We start from the raw sequence: 25,697 nt of genomic DNA, 5'->3' as shown, positions 1-25,697 counted from the left end.
AGAACCTGAGAAGATTCCAAACAGGAAGCGCCCTCTCTGACCATTTCTTGGCCTTCTTTGTCATCTCTATCCAAAACAGGGGATCTCTGCTGTAACGTGACATTTTCTAACGCTCCCATAGGCTCTCAGAAGGCGCCAGAACGTTGAATGATGACTTTGCAGGCCATGGCTGAAAAACAGTAGCGCATTTGGTAAGTGGTCGATCTGAGAACAATGACACTGGGGCGCGCATGCACGAGATGACTCCATGTTTACATTTTCAGTCTTTGAACGAAAACAACGACTCCCGGTTGGAATATTATTGCTTTTTTACGAGAAAAATCGCATAAAAATTGATTTTAAACAGCGTTTGACATGCTTCGAAGTACGGTAATGGAATATTTTGAAATGTTTTTGTCACGAAACGCGTCGGGCGCGTCACCCTTCTTTACCCTTCGGATAGTGTCTTGAACGCACGAACAAAACGCCGCTATTTGGATATAACTATGGATTATTTGGAACCAAACCAATATTTGTTATTGAAGTAGAAGTCCTGGGAGTGCATTCTGACAAAGAACAGCAAAGGTAATCCAATTTTTCTTATAGTAAATCTGAGTTTGGTGAGTACCAAACTTGGTGGGTGTCAAAATAGCTAGCCTGTGATGGCCGGTCTATCTACTCAGAATATTGCAAAATGTGCTTTCACCGAAAAGCTATTTTAAAATCGGACACCGCGATTGCATAAAGGAGTTCTGTATCTATAATTCTTAAAATAATTGTTATGTTTTTTGTGAACGTTTATCGTGAGTAATTTAGTAAATTCACCGGAAGTGTTCGGTGGGAATGCTAGTCACATGCTAGTCACATGCTAATGTAAAAAGCTGGTTTTTGATATAAATATGAACTTGATTGAACAAAACATGCATGTCCTAGGAGTGTCATCTGATGAAGATCATCAAAGGTTAGTGCTGCATTTAGCTGTGGTTTTGGTTTTTGTGACATTATATGCAAGCTTGAAAAATGGGTGTCTGATTATTTCTGGCCGGGTACTCTGCTGACATAATCTAATGTTTTGCTTTCGTTGTAAAGCCTTTTTGAAATCGGACAGTGTGGTTAGATTAACGAGAGTCTTGTCTTTAAAATGGTGTAAAATAGTCATATGTTTGAGAAATTGAAGTAATAGCATTTCTAAGGTATTTGAATATCGCGCCACGGGATTCCACTGGCTGTTGACTAGGGTGGGACGCAAACGTCGCACCTAGCCCAACCTGTTAGGGCTAGGGGGCAGTATTGACACGGCTGGATAAAAAAACATACCCGATTTAATCTGGTTACCACTCCTACCCAGTAACTAGAATATGCATATACTTATTACATATGGATAGAAAACACCCAAAATTTTCTAAAACTGTTTGAATGGTGTCTGTGAGTATAACAGAACTCATTTGGCAGGCAAAACCCTGAGACATTTTCTGACAGGAAGTGGATACCTGATGTGTTGTATTGCCTTTAAACCTATCCCATTGAAAAACACAGGGGCTGAGGAATATTTTGGCACTTCCTATTGCTTCCACTAGATGTCACCAGCCTTTACAAAGTGTTTTGAGTCTTCTGGAGGGAGATCTGACCGAACAAGAGCCATGGAACGATGATGTCCCATTAGACACCTGGCGCGCGAGTTCATGTTGGGTACCCTCGTTCCAATACGTTATAAAAGAGTATGCATTCGTCCACCTTGAATATTATTCATGTTCTGGTTAAAAAAGGCCCTAATGATTTATGCTATACAACGTTTGACATGTTTGAACGAACGTAAATATATTTTTTCCCCTCGTTCATGACGAGAATTCCGGCTGGCTTAGATCATGTGCTAACAAGACGGAGATTTTTGGACATAAATGATGAGCTTTTTTGAACAAAACTACATTCGTTATGGACCTGTGATACCTGGAAGTGACATCTGATGAAGAGAATCAAAGGTAATGGATTATTTACATAGTATTTTCGATTTTAGATCTCCCCAACATGACGTCTAGTCTGTATCGCAACGCGTATTTTTCTGGGCGCAGTGCTCAGATTATTGCAAAGTGTGATTTCCCAGTAAGGTTATTTTTAAATCTGGCAAGTTGATTGCGTTCAAGAGATGTAAATCTATAATTCTTTAAATGACAATATAATATTTTACCAATGTTTTCTAATTTTAATTATTTAATTTGTGACGCTGACTGGCTGCCGGTTATTGGAGGGAAACGATTTCCTCAACATCAATGCCATAGTAAAACGCTGTTTTTGGATATAAATATGAACTTGATAGAACTAAAAATGCATGCATTGTCTAACATAATGTCCTAGGAGTGTCATCTGATGGAGATTGTAAAAGGTTAGTGCATCATTTTAGCTGGTTTTATGGTTTTGGTGACCCTGTCTTTGAATTGACAAAACATTACACACAACTCTTGTAAATGTACTGTCCTAACATACTCTAAATGTATGCTTTCGCCGTAAAACCTTTTTGAAATCGTAAAACGTGGTTAGATTAAGGAGATGTTTATCTTTCAAAGGGTGTAAAATAGTTGTATGTTTGAAAAATTTGAATTTTGACATTTATTTGGATTCAAATTTGCCGCTCTTGAAATGCACCTGCTGTTGATGGAGTGCACCACGGGTGGCACGCTAGCGTCCCACCTAGCCCATAGAGGTTAAGTCAAACGACACCGCTGGTCCTGCTCATATTGCCCTACCCTATGCTTTGATCTCTTTCTCCCCTCTCTCCAGATGAAATCTTGCGACTTGTGACGGCCGGCCGCCCAACAACCTGCCCGCTTGACCCTTTCCCTTCCTCTCTTCTCCAGACCATTTCCGGAGACCTTCTCCCTTACCTCACCTCGCTCATCAACTCATCCTTGACCGCTGGCTACGTCCCTTCCGTCTTCAAGAGAGCGAGAGTTGCACCCCTTCTCAAAAAACCTACACTCGATCCCTCCGATGTCAACAACTACAGACCAGTATCCCTTCTTTCTTTTCTCTCCAAAACTCTTGAGCGTGCCGTCCTTGGCCAGCTCTCTTGCTATCTCTCTCAGAATGACCTTCTTGATCCAAATCAGTCAGGTTTCAAGACTGGTCATTCAACTGAGACTCCTCTTCTCTGTGTCACGGAGTATCTCCGCACTGCTAAAGCTAACTCTCTCTCCTCTGCTCTCATCCTTCTAGACCTAGACCTCACCCTCTCCGAGTTGGGCATCTCCGGCGTGGCTCACTCTTGGATTGCGTCTTACCTGACAGGTCGCTCCTACCAGTTGGCGTGGCGAGAATCCGTCTTCGTACCATGTGCTCTCACCACTGGTGTCCCCCAGGGCTCAGTTCTAGGCTCTCTCCTATTCTCGCTATACACCAAGTCACTTGGCTCTGTCATATCCTCACATCGTCTCTCCTATCATTGCTACGCAGACGACACACAATTAATCTTCTCCTTTCCCCCTTCTGATAACCAGGTGGCGAATCGCATCTATGCATGTCTGGCAGACATATCAGTGTGGATGACGGATCACCACCTCAAGCTGAACCTCGGCAAGACGGAGCTGCTCTTCCTCCCGGGGAAGGACTGCCCGTTCCACAATCTCGCCATCATGGTTGACAACTCCATTGTGTCCTCCTCCCAGAGTGCTAAGAGCCTTGGCGTGACCCTGGACAACACCCTGTCGTTCTCCGCTAACATCAAGGCGGTGACCCGATCCTGTAGGTTCATGCTCTACAACATTCGCAGAGTACGACCCTGCCTTACACAGGAAGCGGCGCAGGTCCTAATCCAGGCACTTGTCATCTCCCGTCTGGATTACTGCAACTCGCTGTTGGCGGGGCTCCCTGCCTATGCCATTAAACCCCTACAACTCATCCAGAACGCCGCAGCCCGTCTGGTGTTCAACCTTCCCAAGTTCTCTCACGTCACCCCGCTCCTCCGCACACTCCACTGGCTTCCAGTTGAAGCTTGCATCTGCTACAAGACCATGGTGCTTGCCTACGGAGCTGTGAGGGGAACGGCATCTCCGTACCTTCGGGCTCTGATCAGTCCCTACACCCAAACAAGGGCACTGCGTTCATCCACCTCTGGCCTGCTGGCCCCCCTATCTCTGCGGAAGCACAGTTCCCGCTCAGCCCAGTCAAAACTGTTCGCTGCTCTGGCACCCCAATGGTGGAACAAGCTCCCTCACGACGCCAGGACAGTGGAGTCAATCACCACCTTCCGGAGACACCTGAAACCCCACCTCTTTAAGGAATATCTGGGATAGGATAAAGTAATCCTTCTAACACCCCCCCCCCAAAAAAATATATAAAGATGTACTATTGTAAAGTGGTTGTTCCACTGGATATCATAAGGTGAATGCACCAATTTGTAAGTCGCTCTGGATAAGAGCGTCTGCTAAATGACGTAAATGTCATGTGTGTGTGTGCCTGTAGCACAAGATTTTATCTCTCCTTGAATATATGAATTATAATTAAGCAGTATCTAGAGCAGTCAGAGAGAATAGGATGAAGAGGACACTGTGGACAACAATCATTTCATAACTGACCACAATAGTTTATTGGATGATCACAAAATGACATGTCATCCAAAAGGGAGGGTCAACCATACAACATTGCCATCATTGATTGATAGTGATGACATCACAGATGATGAGTGATTACATATGGAGACTGTAGAGAGGACCATCAGTTTCCCCATCCTTGTCACTCCTCAGCTTTTACTTTCCAAAAGTAAATATAAAAAAATGGTTAGTCTGATTGGTTGAGAGGCATTCGAAGCCGTGTAAAGCGGAAATAACCTCACGGCTACCTCATTATTTTCACTCGAACATATCAATTTTCTCGTTTTTATTAAGACTGTCAGGATGGGGTTAGTTGTAATAAGTGTTACACTCCGCATTCAATTCAAGTCGATGTTGACAATACAAATCATATCAAATATAGCTTTTTTATCTAAAGTTAGTACTGACATCCTATGTATTTTTTTCTGTTAAAGCAGAAATCTTGTAAGCAAACATTAACAAAACGGACACCCTGCCACCTCTTTAGTAAACAGCTGAGGGATGGGGCTATAGAAATGTGACCACTCTCAAATTCATTGACGGAGCTATGACTGCAAGGCTTGAAGTTATATTCTTCAAGAATAAATGTCAATACATCATTCATTTAGAAGTCCAAAAATGAATATACCAATCCTAGATTGCCTCTTTCATAATCCACATATTCAGGTTTGAATAAGTATACAATTTTAGGACACTTTGATTAGCTGTAGTACTATCTACAATGCTAGGTAGCGAGAGACAAAGCTAATTTGCTTGATGCTAATGTGATGGAAAAAAGACGAGGTCATAGGGGTACGGAAGACCTCGGGCTGAGATTCCAGATCCCCCCCCCCCGGTGTAGCTGCTGGTGAGGGAGTTAGCTGCCCTTACTCAACTCGGCTTTAATTGAAATTAAACAGCATGTCTGAAGGTGTTTGCATTAATAGCTGCATATCTTACCTGTACTTGATTTCAAACACACAAATCCATGAGTAGACTGTTATAATATAGTACCTGATACAATCAGTGCTTGATTGCTGATAAACTTTACAGTATACACAGTGCTATAGAAACAAATATTACTAGGAAGACTGGACTGAGTAGGCACAGCTATGTTTTCCACTTTTCATGGTCACTGAAATGGAAAGAAATTCTTAAAATGGATAGTGTGTTGCTCAGAGCAGTATGAATACTTTGCAGTACTCTATGAGAGGCCTATCGATAAACTGACAGTATCTCTGCATGGTGCGTCGTTCCCCTCGTCTAAACCATTTTCTCGCTATCCAGTAGCATTTCCTTTCAGTTCATATTGTAGATAAACATTGTGTCACGCACATTGTATCTTCCACACAGACAGGAGCATTGTGAGTGCTGCTAAGAAACAGGGAACTGCCAGTGGCAGGTTCATTCCTGGAGAACATGCTCAACTCTAAATTCACTTGTGTAAACAGGTAAATCAATCAAGTTATTTCTAAACATTCATGTACATACTACCGCAATTGGGCCGACCAACCAGTGCTCCTGCACATTGGCTAACCGGGCTATCTGCATTGTGTCCCGCCACCCACCACCCCCTCTTTTACGCTACTGCTACTCTCTGTTCATCATATATGCATAGTCACTTGAACCATATCTACATGTACATACTACCTCAAATCAGCCCGACTAACCGGTGTCCGTGTGTAGCTTCGCTACTTTTATAGACTCGCTACTGTATATAGCCTGTCTTTTTACTGTTGTTTTATTTCTTTACTTACCTATTGTTCAACTAATACCTTTTTTGCGCTATTGGTTAGAGCCTGTAAGTAAGCATTTCACTGTTGTATTCGGCGCACATGGCAAATAAACATTGATTTGATGTGATTTGATAAAGCCCTTCTTACATCAGCCAATGTCACAAAGTGCTATACAGAAACCCAGCCTAAAACCCCAAACAGCAAGCAACGCAGATGGAGAAGCACAGTGGCTAGAAAAAACTCCCTAGAAAGGCAGGAACCTAGGAAGAAACCTAGAGAGGAACCAGTCTGTGAAGGGTGGCCAGCAGGGTCAAATGGTAATAATCACGGTGGTTGTAGAGGGTGCAACAGGTCAGCACCTCAGGAGTAAATGTCAGTTGGCTTTTCATAACCGAGCATTCAGAGTTAAACACAGCATGTGTGGTAGAGAGAGAGTCAAAAAACAGCAGGTCCGGGACAAGGTAGCACGTCCGGTGAACAGGTCAGGGTTCCATAGCCGCAGGCAGAACAGTTGAAACTGGAGCAGCAGCACGACCACGTGGACTGGGGACAGCAAGGAGTCATCAGACCAGGTAGGCCTGAGGCATGATCCCAGGGCTGAGGTTCTCTGGGAGGGGAGGGAGAGGGAGAGAGAGAGAATTAGAGGGAGTATTCTTAAATTCACACAGGACACCGGATAAGACAGGAGAAATACTCCAGATATAACAGACTGACCCTAGCCCTCCGACACATGAACTATTGCAGCATAAATACTGGAGGCTGAGACAGGAGGGGTCGGGAGACACTGTGGCCCCATCCGACGATACCCCTGGACAAGGCCAACCAGGCAGGATATAAACCCACACACTTTGCACACACATACTACCCTGAAACACGGCTGAGTATAGCCCACGAAGAGTGGCGCCAACCCGGACAGGAATATCACGTCAGTGACTCAACCCACTCAAGTGACACACCCATCCTGAGGACATCATGGAAGAGCACCAGTAAACCAGTGATAGTGTTAGAGGCAGAGGCAGAAAATCTCAGTGGAGAGAGGGGAACCGACCAGGCAGAGACAGCAAGGGCGGTTCATTGCTCCAGTGCCTTTTTGTTCACCTTCATACCCCTGGGCCAGACTACACTCAATCATAGAACCTACTGACAAGATGATTCTTCAATAAAGACTTAAAGGTTGAGACCGAGTCTGCATATCTCTCACATGGATAGGCAGACCATTCCATATAAATTTAGCTCTGTAGGAGAAAGCCCTGCCTCCAGCTGTTTGCTTAGAAATTCTAGGGATAATAATTAGGCCTGCATCTTGTGACCATAGCGTATGTGTAGGTATGTATGGCAGGACCAAATCGGAGAGATAGGTTGGAGCAAGCCCATGTAATGCTTTGTAGGTTAGCAGTAAAACCTTGAAATCATCCCTAGCCTTAACATGAAGCCAGTGTAGAGATGCTAGCACTGGGCTTGCTCCAACCTATGCTAGTAATGTGCTCAAATTTTTTGGTTGTAGTCAAAATCCAGAAGCCATGTTTAGCACTAACTGAAGTTTATTTAGTGCTTTATCTGGGTAGCCGGAAAGTAGAGTATTGCAGCAATCTAATGTAGAAGTGACAAAAGCACGGATGAACTTTTCTGCATCCTTTTTGGACAGAAAGTTTCTGATTTTTGCAATGTTACGTAGGTGGAAAAAAGCTGTCCTTGAAATAGTCTTGATATGTTTGTCAAAAGAGAGATCAGGGTCTAGAGTAACTTATTTCTTCCTTCACAGTTTTATTTGAGATGACTGTACGTCCATCAAGATTAAGTTATCAGATCCAACAGAAGATCTCTTTCTTTCTTGGAACCTAGAAATAGCATCTATTTTTTTTGTCCGAGTTTAAAAGTAAACAATTTGCCGCCATCCACTTTCTTATGTTTGAAACACAGGCTTCCAGGGAGGGCAATTTTAGGGCTTCACCATGTTTCATCGAAATGTACAGCTGTGTATCGTCCAAATAGCAGTGAAAGTTAACATTATGTTTCCAAATGATATCACCAGGAGGTAAAATATATAGTGAAAACAATAGTGGTCCTAAAACGGAACCTTGAGGAACACCGAAACGTACAAACCACCCACAGAGACAAACTGATATCTTTCCGACAGATAACATCATCTAAAGATTTAAATAGGCTGCGTTGGGATAAAAAACTGGGTTCTGATTTGCATCTTTGTTTGGGCTTGAAAAGGCGTGTTACATTTGTATATAAAGAACTGTTAAAAGCTTAATGGAACTACTTTGCATCTTTGTTTTCAGTTGCAGTTTAAACCTGAGCCCACTGCCATTTTATTGTTGCTGCTTAGAAACATATTTATTTAACTCCCTTGATGTCAAGAAAGTCAAATGTACATGCACGGACTAACTATTGTAACGAATTCATATCAAATGAAATCTATTTAAATTAGCAAGTACACCATAAATGTGATTTAACCTGTTGGGGCTAGGGGGCAGTATTTGCACGGCCGGATAAAAAACGTACCCGATTTAAACTGGTTACTACTGGAGAAGTCTCGTGAATGCGCATCTCAGTCTCACTGTCCCCAGGCTGACCACTCACAAACAGAGCTGTTGTACTTTGCCCAGAGACAGCAGACACCCATTCCACTTTCTGGCGGCTTTAGAGAGCCAATGGAAGCCTTAGAAAGTGTCACGTTACAGCACAGATGCTGTATTTTTGATAGAGATGCAACAGAAGGACAACAAATTGTCAGACAGGGCACTTCCTGTATGGAATCTTCTCAGGTTTTGGCCTGCCATATGAGTTCTGTTATACTCACAGACACCATTCAAACAGTTTGAAACTTTAGAGTGTTTTCTATCCAAATCTACTAATTATATGCATATTCTCGTTTCTGGGCAGAAGTAGTAACCAGATTAAATCGGGTACGTTTTTTATCCGGCTGTGAAAATACTGCCCCCTATACCACAACAGGTTAATCATATGCCATTTTCTTGAGTGTGATTATATGTGAACCATACCAAGACTTTGAGTATCATGTCAGGGGTTCCTCATGAAATTGAACATTATTGTTTTTATTATAATAGGTGGAAACGATGCTATATACTGTAATGATGTTTGTCAGTTTCTGATCATGTTCTGATCTATATACAGTAGAGCAGATCAAATCTGGACATCTAAACCAGTGCCACTGCTCATATTCACCTGGGACACCAGGTTGGTGCAACAGAAAAGCAGCGGTACTCCAGACCTCCAGGCTCAGATTTCAATACCTTGCTGTAGAGTAAAGTAAAGCTAAATGACAGTTGAATTCTCAGACAAGCACTGGTTACCATAAAATCTCCCTGGGTGGTGATCATTTTGCATCCAGAATGGCGCTCTATTTCATATATAGCAGACTGTTTGACCAGGGCCCAATAGTGCACTATAAAGAGATCAGGTTGCCATTTGGTACGGACCACATTCCTCCTCTGAATAACAAATAGAGGACAGAGTTATGGTGACGGAGGAAATCAATGTGAATCACTACATACTGAAGGACAAAACAACTCAGCATCTCACTCTCCTCACTCACAGCCAGACTGAGATTAAAGGACCCGTCTTCCACCCTCCACCCTCTACCTTCCTTCCCCATTCTCAATCCCAATCTGCATTTAGATACATCATTGATTACGCCTGTGGAAATCAGAGAGATTGAGAGAGAGATGTGGGGGAATTCTATCCTGCGTTGCAGTGGAGAGAGAGAACGAAAGACGGAACAAACAAGATTAATAATAGCTGGTGGTGTTCATCCCTGGGGCCTGACAGCTAACAACTCTTGAAAAAAACAAGGTTGAGAGAGGCAGATGGATTGTCCGTAGACATGAAGAAGAATGTGAATTGGTACTGTAATGAGGAGGAGAGAAGGTAGGTAGAGCTGGGAGTCAGGGGGCTGGACGATCCCCAAACCCCTCTGAGGGGCTGCCTGGCTGGTATTACGCTGTATGGAAATTAAATCAGCCCTGTGACAGTTACCATCTACTCCCTGCCTGTGTGTGTGTGTGCGTGCGCATGTGTGTCTGTGATCGCAGCACACTGAGCATGGCTGTGGTTAAGCAGGAATCACCCTTAGATTTTTAAAGCATTTGATCATCAGGAACAACACTCTTTAGTGAAAATAGATTATTCGTCTAAAAAATAGATTTTCCTCGATCTGGATACTAGGGTGTATATACAACACAATGCAAGCTTTCAGAGACTCCAAAACAAACTCTACACAATGATCCCATCTTTGGGAAGCTACACTATTTTTGTAAAAATGTATTAACCTGTTGGGTCTAGGGGGCAGCATTTGCACGTCTGGATAAAAAAAATGTACCCGATTTAATCTGGTTACTAATCCTACCCAGTAACTAGAATATGCATATACTTATTATATATGGATAGAAAACACTCTAAAGTTTCCAAAACTGTTTGAATGGTGTCTGTGAGTATAACAGAACTCATTTGGCAGGCAAAACCCTGAGACATTTTCTGACAGGAAGTGGATACCTGATGTGTTGTATTGAGTTTAAACCTCTCCCATTGAAAAACACAGGGGTTTAGGAATATTTTGGCACTTCCTATTGCTTCCACTAGATGTCACCAGCCTTTACAAAGTGTTTTGAGTCTTCTGGAGGGAGATCTGACCGAACAAGAGCCATGGAACGGTGATGTCCCATTAGACACCTGGCGCGCTACTTCATGTTGGGTACCCTCGTTCCAATACGTTATAAAAGGCTATGCATTCGTCCACCTTGAATATTATTCATGTTCTGGTTAAAAAGGCCCTAATGATTTATGCTATACAACGTTTGACATGTTTGAACGAACGGAAATATATTTTTTCCCCTCGTTCATGACGAGAAGTCCGGCTGGCTTACATCATGTGCTAACGAGACGGAGATTTTTGGACATAAATGATGAGCTTTTTTGAACAAAACTACATTCGTTATGGACCTGTGATACCTGGAAGTGACATCTGATGAAGAGAATCAAAGGTAATGGATTATTTACATAGTATTTTCGATTTTAGATCTCCCCAACATGACGTCTAGTCTGTATCGCAACGGCGTATTTTTCTGGGCACAGTGCTCAGATTATTGCAAAGTGTGATTTCCCAGTAAGGTTATTTTTAAATCTGGCAAGTTGATTGCGTTCAAAAGATGTAAATCTATAATTCTTTAAATGACAATATAATATTTTACCAATGTTTTCTAATTTTAATTATTTAATTTCTGACGCTGACTTGACTGCCGGTTATTGGAGGGAACGATTTCCTCAACATCAATGCCATAGTAAAACGCTGTTTTTGTATATAAATATGAACTTGATAGAACTAAAAATGCATGCATTGTCTAACATAATGTCCTAGGAGTGTCATCTGATGGAGATTGTAAAAGGTTAGTGTATCATTTTAGCTGGTTTTATGGTTTTGGTGACCCTGTCTTTGACTTGACAAAACATTACACACAACTCTTGTAAATGTACTGTCCTAACATACTCTAAATTTATGCTTTCGCCGTAAAACCTTTTTGAAATCGTAAAACGTGGTTAGATTAAGGAGATGTTTATCTTTCAAATGGTGTAACATAGTTGTATTTTTGAAAAATTTGAATTTTGACATTTATTTGGATTCAAATTTGCCGCTCTTGAAATGCACCTGCTGTTGATGGAGTGCACCACAGGTGGCACGCTAGCGTCCCACCTAGCCCCAAGAGGTTAAACATCTAAAAACATGCATTTTGCCTGATCTGGATACTCAGACTAGCTGTAGTTATAGGCTACCAAACAAGCTTTCACAGAGTAAAATTCTATTTCTACACAATGTTCTCAGACTAGGGAAGCCTGATGAAGACAAAGAGTTGTGAATGCTACACTTTGTTGAGCACCTTAGGGAGAAAGAAGAGTGTATCATTGTGCACAAGGGCATATAAAACAAATTGAATTAGAATGGTACTGACACATGGGCATTGGATCCTAACTGTTTAGGTGAGGGACACATCAATGAAAGTTTTGCATCTAATGTCAGAGATTAACAGCAGTTGAAGGAAGGAGAGTGATGTTGGCCAACAATGATAAACAGTTAAAGTACTTCAAGGCCATAAATGCCCACAGTGAAGTTTTGAGACCTGGACATCATCTAACTTCCAATCGACTGAATTGAAGCAGTTTCTTGTAAAAGCAGAGTGTGAAAGGAGAAGTTGTTGTGAGAGGGAGAAACTGGGCAAGCTTATCCCACTAAATCATATCATCAGCTATCTGCGCAGGTAACCGATCGCTGCAGCTGTACACAGCCCATCCAATCTACCTACCTCATCCCCATATTGTTTTTATTTACTTTTTTGCTCTTTTGCACACCAGAACTTCTACTTTCACATCATCATCTGCACATCTATCACTCCAGTGATAATTTGCTAAATTGTAATTACTTCGCCACTTGTCACGCCCTGACCTGAGAGAGACGGTTTATTTTTCTATTTTGTTAGGTCAGGGTGTGGGGTGGGCATTCTATGTTTTGTATTTCTTTGTTTTGGGCCGAGTATGGTTCCTAATCAGAGGCAGCTGTCTTTCGTTGTCTCTGATTAGGAATCATACTTAGGCAGCCTTTTCCCACCTGTGGGTAGTTGTTTTCTGTTTTGTTATATGTGACCTGACAGAACTGTTGACTTTCCTTTTGTTTCTTTGTTCTAGTGGTTTCAGCATTAAATCATTATGAACACTTACCACGCTGCGCTTTGGTCCCCTTCCTCTAACGACAGCCGTAACACCACTATGGCCTATTTATTGCCTTACCTCCTTACGCCATTTGCACACACACTGTATATAGACTTTTCTATTGTGTTATTGACTGAACGTTTGTTTATTCCATGTGTACCTCTGTGTTGTTGTTTGTGTTGCACTGCTTTGCTTTATCTTGGCCAGGTCACAGTTGTAAATGAGAACTTGTTCTCAACTGGTCTACCTGGTTAAATAAAGGTGATTTAAAAAAATATATGTTTAAATAAAGCAACAGGCATGACCACTAGACTGATTGAAGCCAACAGACAACTCCAAATAAGCAGAGGGGCACTATTTCTGTTACATGCATTTGAAATATATATTTCAATTACTTCTGAGAATTTTGTGTTACAGTGGGCTGAACTACATTAGAATGTATTTTGTTACAAGATACTTTTGAGAGCTGTATATTTGTATTTTTTTAAATACATTTCTATACCATTTGTTTTATATTTTTTATACCGATTCACATTTTGTGGCTCCCTTTCACCCTGCGTTGGCATCAGAAGTCTGATGGCACGATAAGAGAGTCTGCAAAATGAACTAAGTACGAATGAACAATTGCAAAGCATGCTGAAAATTATTCTAATGTGCTCTTCCCCATGACAAGGCCAATAATAATACCCAGTGTGCTTTGCAGTTCATTTTGGTATGTTCATTTTCACATACAATACATATATACATTTTGGTCATGTAGCAGACATGATCCAGAGTGACTTCCAGTCAGTGCATTCAACTAAAGTAATAAACAACATATCACAGTCATAGCAAGGAAAAGGTTTCTGTAAACGTTACTATGAATGTTGTTGCGATTCGGGCTGACTACTTGCAAATATGTATTTAAATGTTTGATACATTTATCTTTACAGCATTTTGTAATTTTTTCCCATTCTTGCAATTAAGAAGTTTGAAACTGAAAGACCTGAGCCAAGTAAGGACTAGTGAGAAATCAACTCCTCAAGAAACAAGAAAAGAGTTCCGAAAATGCCAAATGATACCCGTACTTAGGTTGTTTTTACACCTCTGTTGTAATAGTGTGCTCTCACCTAACTGTCCTGTATGTCTGGTACATGTATCTCAGTGACTCACTGTCTCAGTTTGAGTATGCCATTATGGTGACAAATGTAGACAGAGGAAACAAAAGGCAATACCTTTCAGCCCCCATTGAGCCAGGTAAGTAATAAAGGCTATGCACCTCTAAGATGAAATAAACCAGGGGTTTTGTTGAGCTGCTATTGGCAAGAAACTCAGTGGAAGAAGGATGACCTGACATTTGGTCGATTCAAAGCATCTCAACCTGATCACAACAGGGCCTCTGTCCGTCTGTCTGTCACCCTCCCTATGTCTTGTAATACAGCACACAGCCTTTGCTGGTGTATTGTTATGATTAGACATCCATACACCATAAACCATAACACTCAATATTCTAGTGGTGGGGATGGCATCCCTTTAGTATTCCCCAGACCAGTTATTGTTTTACTACCGTTGTGAGGACTCCTGGTACCCACAAGGACAGGTAAACAAAAACACACACACGGTAGTGTACTACTATCCTTGTGTGGACCAAATAATTGATTCCCATCCAAAATCCTACTTTCCCTAACCCTAAATCTAACCCTAACTCTAACCTCAACCCTTAACCTAACCATAGCCCTAACCTTAACCCCAAGCCTGACCTTAACCCTTCACCCTAACCCTAACTCCTAAACCTAACCGTAACCCCTAACCTTTATTCTAACCCTAACCATAATTCTAACACCTTAGCACAGGCCCCACGACCAGCCCCCAGACTTGGAGCAATTAAAAAAGTACCAACTTCAGGCAAACAAGCGTCACGTCCAACCTTGGCTTGGTACTCTAGGTCCTCACCTGGCACTGCTACCGTACCGGGAGCTTCGTAAACACTGGCTAAGGCCTTAGATAACATACCACAGTTTGCTTCCCCAACTCCTAATAGGTCCACTTCCCTACCCCCAGTTAATTACCTCCCCACTACCTGACCCTGATTAATTTGTGGTAGATTTTGAGCTAAGAGAGGAGGAATTTCCAACTCTCCAGTCTATCATGGTGCTGGCATAACACACCATGGCCCAGACTAAGACCATTACGGTCCAGGCGCAGGTGATCCACAGACCCTTCAGTCAACTTGACTCCCAGAATGCCCCCACATTGACTGTGGCCCTAGAGACAGCACAACCACCCCAAACACCAAGTATTAGTAATGTAGCCATTCATTCTGATCTAAACATTTCCGACCTTTCTAGCTCGAACACTAACATCTCCACATCTGTTCCCACAGAGGCCCAACCCAATACACCCCAAAACCCCTCTGAGGTGGTGATTACGGAGAAAGGATTAAAGGTGGAAAAAGTTGTGACGATGGGAGAAAACAAAGGGAAAAACCAATCCCAACAGTTTCCCTTCTGAACCTTCCCCAATACTAACCTCTCCACACACCAGATACCACTTACCCACCCCACTTAGTCTTTGTCCAAAAAATAGGGTTCTTCCAGAGCCTACTGTGAGACTCTCACCCTTGCCTTCACCAAGACACTGCACCCCAACATCCCCCGCCATCCCCCCACTCTTGTACCAGCCCACTAGACATATGACAAACAGAAAAATGTATGACTGGCAAATAAAATCTCACAATCCGATTGCCATCATTGGAGATTCAAACTTGAGCAGAATACCTTAACATCCATACAAATACATCCAAAATGATAGCTATCCCGGAGCACAGCTCCACCACATTACTGGGGTCTTGGCAAAATCTACCCCAAATCACAACACCAAGGTGGTGGTGCTGTCCCTGGCCCTGAACAACAAAGATCAAACACAGAAACAAACACCCATAGGACAACTGCAATTACCTCACAGTAAAGCAACTACACTGCTCAAAACAATAAAGGGAACACTTAAACAACACAATGTAACTCCAAGTCAATCACACTTCTGTGAAATCAAACTGTCCACTTAGAAAGCAACACTGATTGACAATACATTTCACATGCTGTTGTGCAAATGGAATAGACAACAGGTGGAAATTTAGGCAATTAGCAAGACCCCCAATAAAGGAGTGGTTCTGCAGGTGGGGACCACAGACCACTTCTCAGTTCCTACGCTTCCTGGCTGATGTTTTGGTCACTTTTGAATGCTGCCGGTGCTTTCACTCTAGTGGTAGCATGAGACAGAGTCTACAACCCACACAAGTGGCTCAGGTAGTGCAGCTCATCCAGGATGGCACATCAATGCGAGCTGTGGCAAGAAGGTTTGCTGTGTCTGTCAGCGTAGTGTCCAGAGCATGGAGGCCCTACCAGGAGACAGGCCAGTACATCAGGAGACGTGGAGGAGGCCGTAGGAGGGCAACAACCCAGCAGCAGGACCGCTACCTCCGCCTTTGTGCAAGGAGGAGCAGGAGGAGCACTGCCAGAGCCCTGCAAAATGACCTCCAGCAGGCCACAAATGTGCATGTGTCTGCTCAAACGGTCAGAAACAGACTCCATGAGGGTGGTATGAGGGCCCGACCTCAACAGGTGGGGGTTGTGCTTACAGCCCAACACCGTGCAGGACGTTTGGCATTTGCCAGAGAACACCAAGATTGGCAAATTCGCCACTGGCGCCCTGTGCTCTTCACAGATGAAAGCAGGTTCACACTGAGCACATGACAGACGTGACAGAGTCTGGAGACGCCGTGGAGAACGTTCTGCTGCCTGCAACATCCTCCAGCATGACCGGTTTGGCGGTGGGTCAGTCATGGTGTGGGGTGGCATTTCTTTGGGGGGCCGCACAGCCCTCCATGTGCTCGCCAGAGGTAGCCTGACTGCCATTAGGTACCGTGTTGAGATTCTCAGACCCCTTGTGAGACCATATGCTGGTGCGGTTGGCCCTGGGTTCCTCCTAATGCAAGACAATGCTAGACCTCATGTGGCTGGACTGTGCCAGCAGTTCCTGCTAGAGGAAGACATTGATGCTATGGACTGGCCCGCCCGTTCCCCAGACCTGAATCCAATTGAGCACATCTGGGACATCATGTCTCGCTCCATCCACCAACGCCACGTTGCACCACAGACTGTCCAGGAGTTGGCGGATGCTTTAGTCCAGGTCTGGGAGGAGATCCCTCAGGAGACCATCCACCACCTCATCAGGAGCATACCCAGGCATTGTCGGGAGGTCATACAGGCACGTGGAGGCCACACACACTACTGAGCCTCATTTTGACTTGTTTTAAGGACGTTACATCAAAGTTGGATCAGCCTGTAGTGTGGTTTTCCACTTTAATATTGAGTGTGACTCCAAATCCAGACCTCCATGGGTTGATAAATTGGATTTCCATTGATTATTTTTGTGTGATTTTGTTGTCAGCACATTCAACTATGTAAAGAAAAAAGTATTTAATAAGATTATTTCTTTCATTCAGATCTAGGATGTGTTGTTTAAGTGTTCCCTTTATTTTTTTGAGCAGTATATTTACTTCCCCATCATCAATTACTCACCCCACCTGTCAGAGAAACAACAAACCGTGCTGAAATATATTAACTCACACATTGCAACACCCTACTAGAAATCCACCATTCAGATTTCCACACAGAGAAAGACAATATACATACATTGGACACCAGATACGGAGGAAAAAAATACTTAAACATTGGGTGGAACATCTAAAATAGTGGGGGAGGGTATGCATACATCACAGCTCCTCCAAGACACAAACCTTTAACTTTTCACCTTTATCCCCACACCACTGCACTCTGACAATAGGGACCTCCAGACGGACTTCCACAGGTACATAGAACTCTGAAACTATTGGACCACTTTGATTATACATCTGACTACCTAACCCTACAGTACCATTCACAGCTCCATCAAGATAGGAACCTAAATCACAGACAATATCAGCACCCATTAGGAAATTCATTAAAACCAACACACAAATCAGAGAATTCCATACCTCCACCATAACCTCACAACAGAACACCACACTAGAATAAAGACAAGCCATAGCTAAATTAAGGAAACACAAACAAATAACCATAAAACCAGCAGACAAAGGCTCAGCAGACAATTATTATGGACAACCAACAGTACCTCTTTGAAGCCCACTGCCAGCTCTCTAACACACGACACTATACTCCTATCCCTGGTTCTACACAGATCCAGACACCAATAAAAATCTGACAGATAATATCAGACCTCTATGGAAAGAAATACATTACACATAGACAAAAGGAATATCTAGATGGACTAGACTTACCCAGAGAGAGACTCTTCTATCTCCTCTCGAAGGGAAGACTGTTGGAGTGTCAGACTGTGGGAGTGAGTCCTTGCCAGCAGCCAAATTCATTGACTACTTCCTCAATCCCATCTCACGAAGGCACACTAGCTACTTTAAGGACACATACCATTTCATAGACACACTTCACACCACTCCAGTCCCAGCTCATGCATACCTATTCACTATAGATATAGATTCTCTCTAGACCAACATAGATATCTTGTCAGGTTGACAGCCGTCGAATCTACACTCCGGAGATATCCAGATAGACCAGACTTACACCTCTTACGGCTTCAGGAACTTGGCTTAAGAAACATTGATTTCTCTTTTAATAACAAACACTACCTACAGATTCATGGGACGGCGATGGGTAAAAAGTTTGCTTTGGCCTATGCTAATATTTATATGGCAGACTGGGAGTTGACCGCCTTGGCTAAATGCCCATTGCGTCCCAAATTTTATAGACAATACCTGGATGATATCTTTGGAGTGTGGGAACATCATCTGGTACATTTCACAGCATTCATTGATATACTCAATAACCATCATCCTACCAAAACAGTTAAAAATGTCATCCACCCACATACAATCAACTTCTTGGACACAACCATTTTTTATTCCAGATACTGACATAGTCTCCTTACAAACAAAAGTATATTTCAAGGACACAGACACACATGTTCTACTCCACTAGTCCAGTTATCACCCAAAACATACATTCACTGGCATTTTCAAATCACAACTCATTCAATTCCATAGACTATGTACACAACAGAAAGACTTTCATTCAGCCACACAGACCTTCTTTAGTGCACTGGGGAAGAGGGGATACTCAAAGCGTTAATTGAGGTACATAAAGGCAAACACACTGGCAAGCCTTGACCAAAACAGAATGGTTGATCCCCCCCCAACCCTTACACACTAGCAGGCCTAACCCAGAACAGATTGCCTGATCCCCCTAAAAATAACCTTAACCCTAACCTCCATAACTTTCCCTGCAGAACTCTGGACCAGGCACTGACTCATGACCTGGGCAAACATGCCTCACATATTCTTAACTTTACCGATTCTGGGTCCGTATCCCTATCCCTATCCCACCCATCCTATCCCTGTCCTCCACCCTCAGACCTTTCCCAGATCCTCTTCCTATCCCCCCAACAGATACAGAACCCCAGATTATACCCCTCATCAGACCCCTTCGACTGGATTACCGACGTAATCCGCCCTAGGTGGTTTTTCAACAGACTCCTTCGTCGCAACGTCCCCTGAATGCCCATCTGCTAGCCTGCTAGCCGTCTAGAGCATACCGGACTGTTAGCTGAAGTGGTCCATCAGTCAATTTCTTGGGCTACTATACCTATTTTGCCAATTGGCCTGGACCCTTTTACGACACGGAACCCTGCTGATCCATCACGACTGGTCTGCAGATGGGGGCTACAACAAGGGGGCTACACAAGGGGGCTACAACAACACACTTCTTCCATCGCGACATCCCTCGAAGGCCCTTCTGCTAGCCTGCTATCCCCGGCCCCCTAGCTATCTGAATCGCCGTGTCTCCAGCCCATCCAGCTACTCATTGGACCCTATGATCACTCAGCTACGCATGCCTCTCCCTAATGTCAAAATGCCTTGTCCATTGCTGTTTTGGTTAGTGATTATTGTCTTATTTCACTGTAGAGCCTCTAGCCCTGCTCAATATGCCTCAGCTGTCCCACCTCCCACACATGCGGTGACCTCACCTGGTTTAATTGATGTCTCAAGAGACAATACCTCTCTCATCATCACTCAATGCCTAGGTTTACCTGAACTGTATTCACATCCTACCATACTTTTGTCTGGACATTATGCATTGAATCAATTCACCGCGCCCAGAAACCTGCTCCTTTTACTCTCTGTTCCGAACGTACTAGATGTCCAGTTCTTATAACCCTTAGCCGTACCCTTATCCTACTCCTTCTCTGATCCTCTGGTGATGTAGAGGTTAATTCAGGCCCTGCAGTGCCTAACTCCATTCCCATTCCCCAGGCCCTCTCATTTGTTGACTTCTGTAACCGTAAAAGCCTTGGTTTCATGCATGTTAACATAAGCCTCCTCCCTACGTTTGTTTCATTCACTGTTTTAGCACACTCTGCCAACCCGGGTGTCTGAATCCTGGCTTAGGAAGGCCACCAAAACCCCAGAAATTTCCATCCCTAACTATAACATTTCCCGACAAGATAGAACTGCCAAAGGGGGCAGAGTTGCAATCTACTGCAGAGATAGCCTGCAGAGTTCTGTCATACTATCTAGGTCTGTGCCCAAACAATTTGAGCTTCTACTTTTAAAATCCGCCTTTCCAGAAACAAGTCTCTCACCATTGCCGCTTGCTATAGACCACCTTCTGCCCCCAGCTGTGCCCTGGATACCACATGTGAATAGATTGCCCCCATCTATCTTCAGAGCTTGTGCTGTTGGGTGACCTAAACTGGGACATCCTACAATCTAAGCTTAATGCCCTCAATCTCACAGAAATGATCAATGAACCCACCAGGTACAACCCCAAATCTGTAAACACGGGCACCCTCGTAGATATCATCACTGTCAAACGCTCCCTAAAACACTTCAGCGAGCAGGCCTTTCTAATAGACCTGGCCCGGGTATCCTGGAAGGATATTGACCTCATTCAGTCTGTAGAAGATGCCTGGTTATTCTTTAAAAGTGCTTTCCTTACAATCCTAAATAAGCATGCCCCATTAAAAAAAAATGGAACCAGGAAGAGATATAGCCCGTGGATCGCTCCAGACCTGACTGCCCTTGACCAGCACAAAAACATCCTGTGGCGTACGGCATTAGCATCAAATAGCCCCCGCGATATGCAACTTTTCAGGGAAGTTCGGAACCAATATACACAGGCAGTTAGGAAACCAAAGGCTAGCTTTTCAAACAGAAATTAGCATCGTGCAGCACAAACTCCAAAGAGTTCTGGGATACTGTAAAGTCCATGGAGAATAAGAACACCTCCTCCCAGCTGCACTGAGGCTAGGAAACACTGTCACCACCGATAAATCCATTTTTCTACGGCTGGCCATGCTTTCCACCTGGCCACCCCTACCCTGGTCAACAGCCCTGCACCCCCACAGCAACTTTCCCAAGCTTCCCCCATTTCTCCTTCACCTAAATCCAGATAGCTGATGTTCTGAAAGAGCTGCAAAATCTGGACCCCTACAAATCAGCTGGGCTAGACAATCTGGGCCCTCTCCTTCAAAAAGGATCAGTTGAAATTGTTGCCACCCCTATTACTAGCCTGTTCAACCTCTCTTTCGTATCGTCTGAGATCCCCAAAGATTGGAAAGCTACCGCGGTCATCCCCCTCTTCAAAGGGGGAGACACTCAGACCCAAACTGCTACAGACCTATATCTTTCCTACCCTGCCTTTCTAAGGTCTTCGAAAGCAAAGTTAACAAACAGATCACTGACCATTTCGAATCCCACCATACCTTCTTCGCTATGCAATCTGGTTTCCGAGCTGCTCATGGGTGCACCTTAGCCACGCTCAAGGTCCTAAACGATATCATAACCGCCATCGCTACGAAACAATACTGTGCAGCTTTATTCATCGACCTGGCCAAGGCTTTCAACTCTGTCAATTATCACATTCTTATCGGCAGACTCAACAGCCTTGGTTTCTCAAATGACTGCCTCGCCTGGTTCACCAACTACTTCTCAGAGTTCAGTGTGTCAAATCGGAGGGCCTGTTGTCCGGACCTCTGGCAGTCTCTATGGGGATGCCACAGGGTTCAATTCTTGGGCCGACTCTCTTCTCTGTATACATCAATAATGTCGCTCTTGCTGCTGGTGATTCTCTGATCCACCTCTACGCAGACGACACCATTCTGTATACTTCTGGCCCTTCTTTGGACACTGTGTTAACTAACCTCTAGACGAGCTTCAATGCCATACAACTCTCCTTCCGTGGCCTCCAACTGCTCTTAAACGCAAATAAAACTAAATGCATGCTCTTCAACCGATCATTGCCCGCACCTGCCCGCCCATCCAGCATCACCACTCTGGACGGCTCTGACTTAGAATACGTGGATAAATACAAATACCTGGGTGTCTGGCTAGACTGTACTCTCTTTCCAGACTCATATTAAGCATCTCAAATCTAGAATAGGCTTCCTATTTCGCAACAAAGCATCCTTCACTCATGCTGCCAAACATACCCTCGTAAAACTGACCATCCTACCGATCCTCAACTTCGGCGATGTCATCTATAAAATAGCCTCCAACACTACTCAACAAACTGGATGCAGTCTATCACAGTGCCATCCGTTTTGTCACCAAAGCCCCATACACTACCCACCATTGCGACCTATATGCTCTCGTTGGCTGGCCCTCACTTCATACTCGTTGCCAAACCCACTGGCTACAGGTCATCTACAAGTCTCTGCTAGGTAAAGCCCTGCCTTATCTCAGCTTGCTGGTCACCATAGCAGCACCCACTCGTAGCACGCGCTCCAGCAGGTATATCTCACTGGTCACCCCCATAGCCAATTCCTCCTTTGGTCGCCTTTCCTTCCAGTTCTCTGCTGCCAATGATTGGAACGAACTGCAAACATCTCTGAAGCTGGAGATTCCCATCTCCCTCACTAGCTTTAAGCACGAGCTGTCAGAGCAGCTCACAGATCATTGCACCTGTTCATAGCCCATCTATCTACCTCATCCCCATACTGTATTTATTTATTTATTCTGCTCCTTTTGCACCCCAGTATCTCTACTTGCACATTCATCTTTTGCACATCTACCATTCCAGTGTTTAATTGCCATATTGTAATTACTTCGCCACCATGGCCTATTTATTGCCTTAATTCCCTTATTTTACCTCATTTGCACTCACTGTATATAGACTTTTTGTTTTCTTTTTTCTACTGTATTATTGACTGTATGTTTTGTTCATTCCATGTGTAACTCTGTGTTGTATGTGTCTAACTGCTATGCTTTATCTTGGCCAGATCACAGTTGCAAATGAGAACTTGTTCTCAACTAGCCTACCTGGTTAAATAAAGGTGAAATAAAAATAAAAAAAATAGAAAAGCATTTACTTTTAATGACACGTTAGTCATAATAAGCTACATAATAAGCTATTGATGCAAAGAGTCTGAGTCTTTGAGGCAAACATTTGTGTGTGTTTACGTTTTCATCAAAGATTAGAGACACCAATTAAACCTCAAGAGAATAAATTATGTGCTTCTGTCTCCACTTGGACCTCTGAGCCAAATTTTTTTAATAAACTTGAGTTAATGCATTTACAGATATAGGATCTTCATTTGATCACCCTGTTGTTGCAGGAAATGCAAACTTGTAGTGTATTCCAAATTTAAAAATGTTTCTAAAGTTTGTAATTTCCACTTGATTTGCCATACAAAAAAATGTATCAACCCCTAAAAAATGTCCATTAATTATGATCCACACAATAATTCACATTTCCTGTTTGATAAAATGATAAAATGAAGAGCCGACATCTGTAGGAGCTGTAAGCTCTTTTTCCTGCAATTTGTTTTCTTGCTCTTCCTTTGTCATTTTACCCTGAGCCTAAGAGATGTCCTTGAGCTTGCGGACATAATCCGAAATGAAATAGATTCGATTTACTCAAACTAAAACGTTACTAAAAAGTTACTTCATTCAATGACCTGAATGATGATCTTTTTGGCCTTCCTGTGACATTGGGTGCTGTAGGTGTCCTGGAGGGCAGGTACTTTGCCCCCGGTCATGCATTGTGCAGACACACCACTCTCTGGAGAGCCCTGCGGTTGCCGTACCAGGCGGTGATACATCCCGACAGGATGATCTCAATTTTGCATCTGTAGAAGTTTGTGAGGGTTTTAGGTGACAGGCCAAATTCCTTCAACCTCCTGAGGTTGAATAGGTGCTGTTGCGCCTTCTTAACCACACTGTCTGTGTGGGTAAACCATTTCAGTTTGTCCGTGATGTGTACGCCGAGGAACTTGAAACTTTCCACCTTCTCCACTGCTGTTCCATCAATGTGGATGGGGGGTGCTCCCTTTGCAGTTTCCTGAAGTCCACGATAATCTCCTTTGTTTTGTTGACGTTAAGTGAGAGGTTATATTCCTGACACCACACTCCGAGTGCCCTCACCTCCTTCCTATAGGCTGTCTCGTCGTTTTGGAGATCAAGCCTACTAGTATTGTGTCGTCTGCAAACTTGATGATTGAGTTGGAGGCGTGCATGGCCACACAGTCATGAGTGAACAGGGAGTACAGGAGGGGGCTGAGCATGCACCATTGTGGGGCCCCAGTGTTGAGGATCAGCGAAGCGGAGATGTTGCTTCCTACCTTCACCACCTGGGGGAGGCCCGTCAGGAAAGCCAGGATCCAATCGCACAAGGCGGGGTTGAGACCCAGGGCCTCAAGCTTAATGATGAGCTTGGAGGGTACTATGGTGTTGAATGCTGAGCTGCAGTCAATGAACAGCATTCTTACATAGGTATTCCTCTGTCCAGATGGGATACGGCAGTGTGCAGTGTGTTGGCGATTGCATCGTCTGTGGACCAATATGGCGGTATGCAAATTGCAGTGGGTCTAGGGTGATTGGTAAGGTGGAGGTTATATGATCCTTGACTAGTCTCTCAAAGCACTTCATGATGACAGAAGTTAGTACTACGGGGCGAAAGTCATTCAGTTCAGTTACCTTTGCTTTCTTGGGTACAGTAACAATGGTGGCCATCTTGAAGCATGTGGGGACAGCAGACTGGGATAGGGAGAGATTGTCTGTAAACACACCAGCCAGCTGTTATGCTCATGCTCTGAGGATGCGCCTAGGGATGCCGTCTGGGCCGGCAGCCTTGCGAGGGGTAACACGTTTAGGTGTCTTACTCACGTTCAGCCACGGAGAAGGAGAGGGGGGGACGGCAGTCCTTGGTAGCGGGCCGCGTCGGTGGCACTGTATTATCCTCAAAGCGGGCAAAGAAGATGTTTATCCATAAATGTATTAAATCTATCACACAGCCATGCAATCTCCATAGACAAACATTGGCAGTAGAATGGCCTTAATGAAGAGCTCAGTAACTTTCAACGTGGCACCGTCATAGGATGCCACCTTTCTAACAAGTCAGTTGGTCAAATTTCTGCACTGCTATAGCTGCCCCAGTCAACTGTAAGTGCTGTTATAGTGAAGTGGAAACGTCTAGGAGCAACAACGGCTCAGCTGTGAAGTGATAGGCCACACAAGCTCACAGAACGGGACCGGTGAATGCTGAAGCATGTAGCCCATAAAAATCGTCTGTCCTTGGTTGCAACACTCACTACCGAGTTCCAAACTGCCTCCGGATGAAAAGTCAGAAAAATAACTGTTCGTCGG

Source organism: Salmo salar, chromosome ssa22 (genome assembly GCF_905237065.1).
Source record: "Salmo salar chromosome ssa22, Ssal_v3.1, whole genome shotgun sequence".
In the NCBI taxonomy this organism is placed as follows: domain Eukaryota; kingdom Metazoa; phylum Chordata; class Actinopteri; order Salmoniformes; family Salmonidae; genus Salmo; species Salmo salar.
This window is presented reverse-complemented; position numbering follows the sequence as displayed.